A 13,549-nucleotide genomic window follows, 5' to 3' on the forward strand; every position below is an offset into this window, starting at 1 on the left:
TGCAAGGCTATGGCTCACCTCATGTTAATTTGGTACATCAGTGCCATTAACAAATACTTCCTGAGTACTCACCACATGAGTAAGATGGTCATTATTATTATGCTGGTCATTTTACGTTAGTGTGGATATACATAACAGGCAGGGGGTCCCAAAACATCTGATAAAGTTTAAAATTATTTAAATGGTACGATAAGACAATGTTCTTCTTTGCCACAAACAATTTTGGGGTTTAGGTCTTTTTTTTTCTGGAAAGAATAGTGAGGAAGAGAAACATCCAATTTATATTATTTGAAAGTATGCACTTTAAAACTTATCATGGATACGCCAGGTGTGGCAGCGCACATCTGTAATCCCAGTACTGAGAGGCTGAGAGGAGGATCACAAGTTTGAGGACAGCCTCAGCAACTAGTAAGATTCAGGGTATAATTCAGAGGTAGAATGTCCCTGGGTTCAATACCCAGTATCACAAAAAAATTACCATAAAGATAGTAATATGTCAATTATTCTTATCAAGTGCTTTCTAGAGAAAAATATAAAAAACTACTTGAAAATCAATTTGATAAAATGTAGAATGGAAAACATTGAGGAGACTGTGGTTTGTGCAAAGTATATGTTCAATAACAAGTGTGTATTGAACAAATATTATAGAGTCTTTTTCCAATTAATATCAATTCAAATCAACCAGCATTTATTCAAGTCAGATGATTATAGTAGGATTTAAAAATGAGGAAGACATAACCTTAAAGACTCTCTATGTAATAATACATATGCAACTAGTATGTCCTATAAGTCAGACCACTCTATGATGCCCAGAGAGCTAAACATGGTGAGAAATGAGCATAACAAAGGGGTTCTGATGTTTGTCATTGGGAGATTGCCTAAATAACCACACAGGGTAAGGACATGGCTGAATGTCAATGATTAAAAAAAATTGTACTATATTTTGAGGAAAATGTAGAGTCAAAATATGTTTTGAGTGAAACTAGTGATACAGTAATTGCTTGAATATTAGTGGTAGAGGGGAAAAGAATAAAATCAAGGTTGTACACTGGACTACAAGATGGCCTCAAACCTGCAACCCTCCTGTCTCAGCAACCCTTCTCTCTCCTAAGTCAGAGATAAGGGATCTAGGTAAAGGAGAACTTCTTGAACTTGGAAAGACAGGACATGAAAGGTTTGGATAACAGTTCAGAATTTGATATGTTTGCAGAAAATCCGAGTGTAGATGTATAGCAATTAAATCCCTCAAAGAAGTCAATTTAGTAAGCAAAATAAAATGGAGGAATGCTCAGAAGCAAATTTAGTTGCTAACACTCTTTGAACAACAGGTAGAAATAATCATTTGGTTGTCAAATTGCCATATGCATTTTGTACAACTTAATTACTAAGTAATTACACTAATTAAAGTTTGAAATTCTCATTCTTGTGCTTCTTGATCCATCCTTGTAACACTTTGTCCCTGAAGAATAGAACTATACAAATTTTTTAATATAAATACATGTTTATATATTACATGTATGCTTATATGCAAAATAATATATGTACTGTTTACGTATTATATAATTTCATATTTATATAAATAAAAATTTATATCGAGCTATAAATCACTACCTAGATATTATCTATCATGAAAGGAGGTATCCTTAAATAGCATCATATAAAATAAAAGGCTAGAAAGCAGCTGTCAGGCTAATAGAATAAGAATTATTACCTCCAGGACTCTTTTCTTATGCAGAAAGAGCTAGAGCTTCTAGAATATGAGAACGTGTGTGTGTGTGTGTGTGTGTGTGTGTGAGAGAGAGAGAGAGAGAGAGAGAGAGAGAGAGAGAGAGAGAGAGAGAGAGAGAGAGAGAGATATACTGGGGATTGAACCTTGCATGCAGGTCTTAGACAAGTGCTCTAACAGTAAACTACCTTTCCAGCTCTGGAAAAAAATTTAAATCCAAAGACCTAGGAAAACCTTTGCATATTGACTGGGCTGTTCCACCTTTTAATATTTTTGGCTTTCTTTGTTTACCTCTATTAGTACCCAAACCCAGAGCTGGTGCTTATGATAAAAAATATGGACGAATTTAGTGAGTTTACTTGAAAAGTAATTGGAGCTGTGTGCAGTGTGCTCTCAGTATTCGGGAGGCTGAGACAGAAGAGTTGCAGGTTCGAGGTCAGCCTCAGCAACTTAGCAAGACCCTGTCTCAAAATAAAATATAAGCCAGGCGTGGTGGCGCACACCTGTAATCCCTGCACTTGGGAGGCTGAGACAGGAGGATCGCACAGGTTCAAAGCCAGCCTCAGCTACTGAGTGAGGCTCTCAGCGACTTAGTGAGATCCTGTTTCCAAATAAAATATAAAATAGGTCTGGGAGTATAGCCCTGAGGTGGAAAGCCCCTGGGTTGCACCCCTAGTACTACCAAATAAATAAATAAATAGATAATAAATAAATAAATAAATGTAAAATAAGGCTGGGTGTGTATCTCAAAAGTAGAATGCCTCTGGGTTTAATCCTTAGTACAAAAAAAAGGAGGAGGATATTTAGCAAAAGTACACAGTAAGTATTGTTATGGCATGCAGTGTGGGTGCATTTGAAGGATACATGGAAAGTAGGGAAATCTGGATTAGGAATAATACATAAAGCAGCGGGAGTGAGTGCTTTGCAGTGCAACTGTCAGAGACCGCCCAGTCAAGGTGTTTCACAGACAGTGAAACTCATCATGGTGTCTAGGGCAGGCTGATATGACCCTCTAATTCTCTAATTCTCTGTCCAATTCACTTGGCTCCAGGCACACGGGACATCTTTCAATTGCTAAGTCCCCTGGTTTCCTGCTCTCTTAGCACTTGGTGCTCCACTTATCAGCACTGGGCCAATGATTTGTATAATGGTTGTATTCTCCACTGTACTTGCAGTGCCATGAAAGTAAAAATTTATTTTACTCCTCATTCCACACTTAGGTCTCACAAGAAAACATAGACAAGGAACCAAGATTAGTCTGAGTGGGTTTTACTTAAAGAGCAAGCAAGGAGCCAGACTCCAGGATCTGTGCTTTATACCACGGGACCACACTGTTCAGCTTCTCAGTATGTGAACTCATGATGAACAGGGGCATTTGTTTTCTTGTTTTTTAAATTTCTTGAAAGGCTAGAAACTTTAATAATAAATATCATGACTCACCAAAGATAAAGAATTTGAAAATTTATGAAAGCAACTTACCAGGAGAAAAATTCCGTGCCAGTTTCCCTAACCGTGTAACAGTAACGAATGCCCCTTCCTCTCTTAAGAAAATGTAGGGATAACAAATTTGACAAAATATGACTTGAGAATACCTTTGTTTTTATCTGAACTAAGCCAAAATATCTAAGTCATTCATTCACATTGATTAACAGCATAACACCACTTGGCAACCAGTAAGCCTGACATAATCTGAACACTAATGGAAATACATCTCTTCTGAAAAGATATAACTGTATTGCTCCTTAGACTCGTCGTTTATTATTTTCCTATGGTTGGAAAAACACACTGCTTAAACACGTGGTGGAAATGAGGCAAGGCAGCACTGTGGTTTGCAGCATCATAAGTCACGGCAGAGTATCAGGGTTAGCCTCTGGCCCACACACTGAAGGATCACGTTTCTCCACAGCTGTGGGTGTGCCAGCTCCAGACACCCACAGGTGACTGGTTCTGACAGCTGTAGTGTTCTCCACGGGGCTGTATGGAACTCAAAGCTCTTTATTCAACGATCCTTCGGGTTATTGTAACTCACGATACAAGCTCTAGAGCGGCCCTAAGTTGATGGGTCAAAGACCAACATACCAGAAAAGTTAAAGTACTGGCAAGTGCACAATTGATGACAAATCTAAGATGAACGCAAACCTCATTTTATTGTATGTTGCTGAAGAAAATAATTAAAATTTCACCTAAAGAGATATGTCATTTTTAAAGATACTCATTTCTACAAGATGATCCAGTCTATCTGTAAGCATTACAATAGTATTGTATATTAAGTTTTTGTTAATAACAAATTTAATTTTTATTATTATTTAGTGAAATGAGTGGATAAGATATAATGAGATAGTAAAAAGTATATACCAGCTGTCCTCGATTTATTGAGTCATTAAATGAAGAAAATAACAATTAACATTAATACTATTATATACTACTGCTTAATTATTGATATAAGGATTAAAAAATCTTTGCCTACATGTGAAAGGATTCCTTCCCAGCTAGCATAGACTTTCTTTCTCTCTCTTTCTCTCTTTTTCTCTTTCTTTCCTTTCTTTTCTTTCTTTCTCTCTTTCTTTCTCTTTCTTTTCTGTTCTGGATTGAACCCAGGTCATTCTACCTCTGGGCTACACCCAGCCCTATTTTATTTTTTATTTTGAAACAGGGTCTCACTAAGTTGTGGAAGGCCTCACTAAGTTGCTGAGACTAGCTGCAAACCTGTGATCCTCCTGTCTCAGCCTCCCAAGCACTGGAATTACAAGCACATGCTACCATACCCAGCAGCATATATTTCTTAAAGCCACATGTATAGATAGTATAGCTATAGGAAATATATGTGGCTATCAAAAAGTCTTTTTATATGCAGGTGACAGAACTAATATTTATTGAGCAGCTACTAATATGCCTCTCTGTGTCTTTGTTTCTCAACAACCCTAAAATGTAGGCATTTTCATCTACATATTGCAAATACCAAAAGTAATGCTAAGAGTATTTGTATGGCTGATAAATGACAATGCCATGATACGACTCAGGCTTCCTGACAAGGGGCCAGTGAATAGGAAGCAATGACACACGAGGTAGTGCTGGAGGAGGGAGCTGGTTAATAGTTTTGAAGCAACCAAAATAAATACTATAGAAACCCAAGACATCAAGACCGAAATGGCCAGGAGCAGAATAAAAGTAGATTATAAAGTAAAAACCAGAGAACAGATGGTCAACATGAATTGGGAATGTATGAGGGCAACACTTAGAGTAACTATAGCAAGAAGTTTGGGGCGCCACTGGGTGAGGCAGTTTGGGTGAGGCGGGTGGCTTTAATAGAGAAGAGAAATGGAACTAAAATCAGAGCATATTTCCTATTATGCAAAAGTCATTATACAATTTCATTCATTAAACATATCCATAAGGTTCATTCCTAAAAGCAAAATAACACATATTTTTTTTTAATTTATTTATTTTTATTGGTGCACTGTATTCATACATCATAGTAGGATACATACTTTTGTAGACATACATGCACACTTTTCCCAGTCAGCCCCCACCCAATCCCCACCCCATTCTCTCCCTATCCCTCCCTCCCATGCTTGGCTTAGTAGTTGACATCTAGTATTACGGCAATTTATCTAAAATTAAAAACGATAATCTCACATAACAGTTTCATTTGTCTGATACCAAGCTTTTGATGACTTAAAGATAACATTTCAATATTTCTTTTGGCTTTCTTTCTTACCAGAGAATATTTTTTTTCTATTTTTAGGTGAAACTATCATATATTTATATATTTATTTTTCAGAAAAAAATCTATCCTAATATGGAATATGGACTCTAGGTACCCAAAACGATCTTGAAAAAGAACAAAGCTAGAAGATATATATTTTCTGATTTCAAACCATATAAAGCTACAATAATTGAAACAGTGTAGTACTATTCTAAAGGCAGATAATATAAACCATTGGAGTTAAATAAAAGCCTAGAGCTAAATTCTTCCCTATATTGTCAAGTTATTTTTGACAAGGTTTCCACGAACATTTGGTGGTGGAAATATTAATCTTTTAACTAAATATTGTTAAAAAATAATAATTACATGGAAAAGAATAAAATTGGACCCTTACCTAATCCCATATACAAATATTAACTCAAAATAGATAATAGACCTAAATATAAATCTTAAGACTATAAACTTTTAGGAGAAAATCTGGGTCATTAAACCTCACAACATTGAAATTGGCAACACATATATTTTGATTGTTCTTCCCCCTAAACAATTGGTATCAAATTGCTACAGAGAGACTACCATAAATATTACATCTTCTCAGTTTCTTCTTCTGACAATGTTAGGCAAAATAAACTCCTCCCTCTTCTGTGCTCCCATACATAGTATATGCCTATTTTGTGATTTGTTATTGTCTCTATCTTCTCTCTGCTCTTAAGAGACACCCACAAGGGCAGAGATTATGTTTTATTCATATTAATCCCCATGCTTCAAATAATTCTCACTCACTTCATATTTCTAAATTGTCAAATACAGGTACAAAATGATCTGTGCAATAAGAGAGAGAAGTACATGAATTCCAACAGAAAGTACGTTAATACTATGCAGGGTTCTTGGCAAGTGGGATACAAAGTATTTACTATAAATCTCTCTCTGATACTAAAAACATGTATGTCTGTAGATATTAATATTCCCAAATAATAAATAAGGAAAAACACTTCAACGAGATTAAAAATCTTACCCAAGAGTACAAAGGAGTTGGAATCCAAGATGCTAATTATAATCCCAGCAAATAAGCACCAAAATATAGTAAGCACCCTATTATCCCTCCCACTGATTACAACTAAAATCTCTTGGAAAAATACAAAAAGGAACTGCCTGAGAACTCCGAAAAGTGAAGCAAATTTGAGAGAGGAGTAGAAACCTAGAAAAGGGATGCTAGAAAATTTCCTGTTTCTTTTCTCCTGTCTTGCAGCCTTAAATGGCAATGTAATGGGCAGCTAAAAATTCAAGAGAAATCTTAACTTCTCACCAGAAGATAAGTAAATGGGAAATCTGCCAGCCACAGTGTTGGGAGTAGAGGAAAATCAATCCCTCTGCTCCCTCCTACCCTCCCCACCTCCCCTCCCCCTCCCTTCCCATCCCCTTCCCCTCCCCCCCCTTTCTTTCCCTTACCTCCCCTCCCTCCTTCCCCTCCCCTCTCCTCTCCTCATCTCACTTTGCCCTGAGGGATGTCTCAAGTCACAGGAACTGTATGGCCATGTGGGAAGATAAAATTCTAAGAGACCTTTATTTTTTGGGGGGAGCAGGCAAGATAATTAGTAAAAAGGTAGCTCTGGAAGTTGGAGACTAGGGGTAGGGTGGGGGAATGGCAGTGAGAAGAGCTGGAGAAAGTGACCCCTTATTCTACAAATGAGCTAGCACAAGGCTCAGGCACATCCCTGATCTGCACACCTTGGAGACAAACCTTTAGCAGCAGAGCAAAGGCATTAAAAATTGAACTAGAATTTTTTTTTTTCTGTACTGGGAATGGAACCTGTACCAGTGTTGGAAAATGGCCTAAAAATATTCTAAAGTAGTTTTAGTATTAATGTATCAAAATTTGGTTCATCGAAAATGGGTTCAAAATGTAAAAAGAAGCCTGGCATGGTGGCACAGGCTTGTGCTTGGGAGGCTGAGACAGGAGGATCGCACAGGTTCAAAGCCAGCCTCAGCTGGCTTAAGAGACCCTGTTTCCAAATAAAAATATAATATAGGTCTGGGAGTGTAGCCGAGGTAGAAGGGTTCCATCCCCAGTACCACCACCAAAAAAAAAAAAAAAAAAATGTAAAAAGAAAAGCAGTCAGGCCCAGGTTACTACCAGGCACTCAGGTAGCTGTTATAATGCAAAGTACCCTCACTAAAAGTAATTAGCAAATGGATAGAAGAGTTGAGACCCAGAACCTTCACATTCTAAAAACGGTTTACATAATAAGTGAGATCTAGCAAAAAGCTAAGGACTCCCTAAGAGTACAGGAGGAGAGTTCAGAGTGTGGGAGGAGGGAACAGACCTCTGTGGAAGGGGAACAGATACCTCATACACCCTAACCTTGTTAATCATTCTGATCCTAACAAAAAACCTAGGCTTACACCTGCAGTAAGGAAGGAAGGTTTTTTTGGCTGAGACAGAAATCCCCATAAATGTTGTGAGGTGAAATGTGCATGGTGTGTGTGTGGGGGGAGAAGTAATTCCCCCACCACCACCACACAAACAGACAAACAGAAAAACCATGGATTCTTGTCCTAAGCTAAGAATAAGTATTCATCGCTTGGATAGCTGCTGAAGATTTAAAGAAGTTTATTAGAAAGATAGAAATAGAGAAAACAGAAATATAGCCCCATGCCAAGATGGCATGAGGGGATGACTCGAATGAGTATACCAAAGGGCTTACACATGAACTTGGCCTTTTTTATACCCATGACCTCCATCTTGTTTGTGTGACTCTGACATAGTGAACGTAGTGAACGTAGTGAACGCCCCTGTAAGGTACCTCCCCTAGCAAGGTGTGGTGAGGTGTCTCCTTTCATGAAGGGCAAGGTCAAACCCTGCCCCATCCCCCCTAGATCATCTTGTAGATCTGTCTTTAGAAAGAGGAAGCCCTAGCTCTCTTCTATTGACACTAAATAAACAGCTGCCTGTTTTAGGCAGAAACCAAGTCCTTTCTTTATTCGTGTCTACCTCTATTTTAACACAACTATTTTAAAATATACCAATTATTTTCTTTTGAAATATATTAATAGTCAAAGCTTTCTCAAATCTTCCTAGGCCATTCCCCATACTGGTACAATAATTATAACAAAAGGGGCCTGCACGGAGTTAATGGGCAGACTTACACCTAAGTCAAAAGATCACTTGGTAGAGCAAGATGAAGGACTATGTATCTATAAAAACTGTTTTGTATTTAGAACTCCGGTGACTTCTTTTCAAGTCACTCCCCTATACTATCTCGGGTATGGGGCTGTATTAAATTATATTCTATCTTTCCATCTTTGTGGTAGGCAAAGTTCTGGTCTTGGGAACATCATGTGAACCCAAACAGACAATCCTTGTTCTTGTTTAAGGTTACTTAAAGTCTAGTAGTGGAACTAACAATTTTTCAATTGCACAAATTAATATATAATCACTAACCAAGATAACATATGGAGAGCTCAGATGGCTCAATTTTTGGTTTTGGTTTTTAATGAAGAAACTGCCCTAGATTGTGGTATGAGTTAACCTTTTCATGGTCAGTGATGCTGAGCTAATATCTGAAGACTGGGTTTAAGTATTAGCCAGCGATGAGAGAATAGTGATTCAGATGAGGCTGAGGGGAGTGACAACACATACCTCTGAGGATTCAGGGAATTATTTTTTGAGATAGGAATTAATTCAATATGCCTCATTGTTTTCTGACTTTTAAATATATGCATCCAGAAGTCTGGCTGGGTACTGTTTAGTACACTGTTTTTTATAATTTTACTTTTTACCACCATTTACATTCCAGCCTTCTTTGATTTGCACTTGAACATTTTAAATATCATGTTGTTTATATTGTAGCTCCTATCAAAATCCTGTGAAGAATGTACCAGTATTGGGAATGGCCTAGGACGATTTCAGAAAGCTCTAATAATTAAGGTATTTTAAAAATTGGGTGAGGGGCAAATCTGTGACGGACTTGGTCTTAATTTTGGTCAGGAAGCAAACAGCTATTGAAACTTAAATTGACTTAGCTAAAAGTAATTAGCAAGTCCATAGGAGAGGGGAGCTAGGACTTCCTCTTTCTAAAGACAGAGCTACATTATAATCTAGCTAGAATTAATTAGAGGAGGGGATGGACCTTTGTGAAAGAAACCTAGGCGGGAAAGTACACCTTGGGGGGGCGGTACCTTACAGGGACATTTACTACGTCAGAATTACGTGAACAAGATGGAGGTCATGCGTATAAAAAAGTCTGGTCCACATGTTGTATCTTTGGTGAATTCGTTCGAACCATCCCTGCCCCTGCCACTTCTGAATGGCATGGGGCTTTAACTGTCTTCTGTATTTCTATCTTTTTAATAAACTTCTTTAAATCTTCAGCAAGAGTCCAGGCTAATGTGTATTTATCCTTAGCTCAGGACAAGAAACCGTGGTTTTTCTGTTTTGGGGGGTTTTTGGGTTTTGAGGGAATTTGTGTCCAGAATCCTAACAGGGGTCCTCGGGGACAGTTTCCCAAAAAACATAACATATTCTCAAACCATAACAAAGAATATTGATTTTTTTCATCTTAGCTGGAAATCAAGCCAGTTAAGTTTAAACTACAGGTTCAGAGCCACACATTCAGTGACCAGTCTTCCAAGCATTATCAGCTTAGTTTCAAAAGCTTTTGCTGTACAGCTTTTGCCCTCTGCATGCACCATTCCTGAGTTAGTCTGATAATTGGGTTTTGATTTTAATTCTAATTCAGAGCTGGGCGTGGCAGTGTTCGCTTGTAATCCCAGCATTCGGGAGGCTAAGACTGGAAGATTGCGGTTTTGCGGTTCGCAGACAGCCTCAGGTACATAGTGAGGCCCTCTGCAACTGAGTGAGACCCTATTTCAAAATAAAGAATAAAAAATAGGCCCGGGGGTGTAGCTCGGAAATTGAATGACCCTGAATTTCATCCCCATACCTTCAAAAAAAAAAAAAAAGTGGACAGCAAAAAAAGAGAGAGAGAGATGGGTGTATAAAGAAGAAAGGAGTAGCTAAAAGCCTCCTATGTTGTAGAAAAATTGGAGGGAATGAGAAGGAACTAATGAATAGCACAAATACAAAATTGCTAGAAACCTTACAGAAAATAGTTTCAGCAAAATGATGGACCCAAAAGTCATATGGCAATCAAGCTTGGGTGCAAATGGAAGGTGACAGATAGACGTAATAAGTATAGCTACTCTTCAAGAATGTGTCAATGAAGCCAGGCGTGGTGGCACACGCTTCTAATCCCAGCATTTGGGAGGCTGAGACCAGAGGATAGTGGTTTGCGAACAGCTTCAGCTACTTAGTGAGGCCCTCTGCAACTCAATGAGACCCTGTTTCAAAATAAAGAATAAAATTAAAAACAGGGCAGGGGGTATAGTTTGGAGGTTGAATGCCCCTGGGTTCCATCCCCAGACACTAAATAAATAAATAAATAAATAAATAAATAAATAAGAATGTGTCAATTAAAGGAGAGAAATAGCCGGGCGTGGTGGCACACGCTTGTAATCCCCGTGCTTGGGAGGCGGAGACAGGAGGATCGCTCAGGTTCAAAGCCAGCAACGCTGGCTTAAGAGACCCTGTTTCCAAATAAAAATATAAAAATGGGTCTGGGAGTATAGCCCGGAGGTAAAAGGGTTTCCAGGAACCCCAGTACCACCAAACAAACAAAAAAAAAAAAAAAAAAAAGGAGAGAAATAAATCCCAGTACTTGAGAGGATGAGACAGGAAGATCACACATTCAAGACCAGCCTCAGGAATTTAGAAAGACTCTTAGGAACCTAGTAAGACCCTATTTCAAAACAAAGAACTGTTCTGTGAGATTATCATTGTTAATTTTGGAAAAATTGCTATAATACTAGATGTCAACCACCAAGCCAAGCATGGGAAGGAGGGGTGGGGAGGGAACGGGATAGGGATCTGGGTAGGGGCTAACTGGGCAATGTGTGCATGTATGTCTACAAAAGTTGTTTTTTTTTTTTTATCCCACTATGATGTATGAATACATTGCATCAATAAAAACATTAAAAAAAAAAACAAACAAAGAAACAAAATGAAAAGGAGCTGAGAGTGATGACACACAGTTGTAGTCCCAGCATTCAGGAGGTGGAGACCGGAGGACTATTCAGGAGGTGGAGACCGGAGGACTGCGGTTTCTGGACAGCCTCAGCTACTTAGTGAGGCCCTCTCCGCAACTCAGTGAGACCCTGTTTCAAAAAATAAAAAGACTAAAAAATAGGACCGGGGGTGTAGCTCAGAGGTAAAATATACTGAGTTCCATTCCCAATACCGCAAAAAAAAAAAGTTGAGCCACTAAACTAAGGACAATGACCACCTTCTACTTCTAGACTTCATACTATGTGAGAAAAAAAAGTTCTCTATTTTTTAAAGTCCTATTGGGTTTTCTGTTATTTATACTCCACAGGATGCTTAATAGCTACGGTCCCAAAGCTCCTGTGCACCAAACCATGCTGCCCCTCATCCATGAAGAACAAAGACTGAGGCTGCTCTGCTACCTTCCTCAGATGGCTCCAAAGATGTTCAGGTTAGTTAAAGCATATACACGTGCCTTGAAGAATAAAGATGATCACATGTACTACTGTTTTACTAGTAATCAGTAATAGTGATTCTTAACTAAGGGCAAGGCAGGCGAGCGCACGTGCTGTAGAGCCGTTAGCTGCATCTCTAGGAGGATGCATTACCATCAGCTGGGGAATTTTCACATTCCACATGGCAGTCCCTTGCGCACCACTGCCAGGATGAACCACCTCTTGCAAAGAAGATAATGGCATACCCTATCCTATGGATATATTCAAAATGTAAAAAAGGATTGAAAAGTTGAATTTTGTTAGGAGAGTAAAGCATATCAAGCACACGTTTGTTACAATAGAAATGAAATGAAAGTAAAAGTATTTCGAACTGATGGAGAAACAATTTCACTTTCCAAGTTTTACCTTTCTTTCTTCTTTCTTTCTTTCTTTCTTTCTTTCTTTCTTTCTTTCTTTCTTTCTTTCTTTCTTTCTTTCTTTCTTTCATGGTACTGAGGATTGAGGATTGAACCCAGGGGTATTCTATCTCTGAGATGCATCCCAGCCCTATTTTATTCTTTTATTTTGAAAGAGGATCTCACTAAGTTGCAGAAGTACTGGGATTACAAACGTGTACCACCATACCCGGCTCAAGTGTTGCCCTTCTTGAAATGTAATTTTTATATGAATAATGATAAAGACCAATAAATAATAGTATAACCCAACAAAGCTGGCATGGTCTAAACAGTGTTACATTATGATGACCAAGAGAATCAGAGAACTAGGGAAAAAACCATGAATATATTTCAGAGAGACTCAAATTTTCTAGAGATCCTCTTCATTTTAATTTCTCTTGGTGGAATTCAAATTCATTAATCTCTCATTAAGAAATTAATAAAATCACCTTAAAAACCGAGTTTATAGTTAGGAATGGTGGCACATGCTTGCAATCCCAGTACTTGGAAGTCTAAGACAAGAGGATCACAGATTCCAAGACACCCTCCACAAGTAGTGAGACTCTCATCAACCTATTGAGACCCTGTTTTAAAATTTTAAAAAAATTATAAAATAGGACTGCAGGTATAGGTCAGAAGTAAAATGCCTCTAAGTTCAATCTCGAGTACCACAAAAACAAAAACAAAAAAAACCCCATAAAAATGGAGCTTATATGTCAGGCCCCAAGTAACTGGCTTTTTCCCTTTACTGGATAATACTAATATTTGCTGAGCACCAACTGTGGGCCAGACTGCTTTGGGCACTGGAGCACCTTCACAGCAGTGAAGAACACTCAGAGCTGCTTGTCTTTATGGAACTTATCTGGTATTCTGTTGAGGCAAGGGAGCAAAGAGACACCAAACAAATAAATAAAATACACCATATGTCACTTGATGACAAGTGCTATGGTGAAAATAACATGGCAGGGAAGGTGGAAGGTGGACAGGCAAAGGAGAGCAGACACAGAGAGGCTAGGAGGTGGATGCTGGAAGGGCTGGGGGCTACTATTCTAACGTGGTCACAAGGCTTCAGAGGGGCACTAGAGCTAAAACCCACAAGAGGTAAAGAGCCAAACTAAAGCTATTTAG

The 13,549-nt window shown here is 38.4% G+C and overlaps 1 protein-coding gene across 4 annotated transcripts in view; it reads right to left on the reverse strand.

The window, feature by feature from the left end:
* The window catches only part of CCDC171 (coiled-coil domain containing 171), a gene marked incomplete at both ends in the record, with an annotated part of 323,708 nt that overhangs the window by 40,092 nt on the left and 270,067 nt on the right, over positions 1 to 13,549 (reverse strand). The gene's annotated exons all lie outside the window — the stretch shown is intronic.

This window comes from Muscardinus avellanarius (genome assembly GCF_963383645.1).
Source record: "Muscardinus avellanarius genome assembly, chromosome: 13".
NCBI classification, from domain to species: domain Eukaryota; kingdom Metazoa; phylum Chordata; class Mammalia; order Rodentia; family Gliridae; genus Muscardinus; species Muscardinus avellanarius.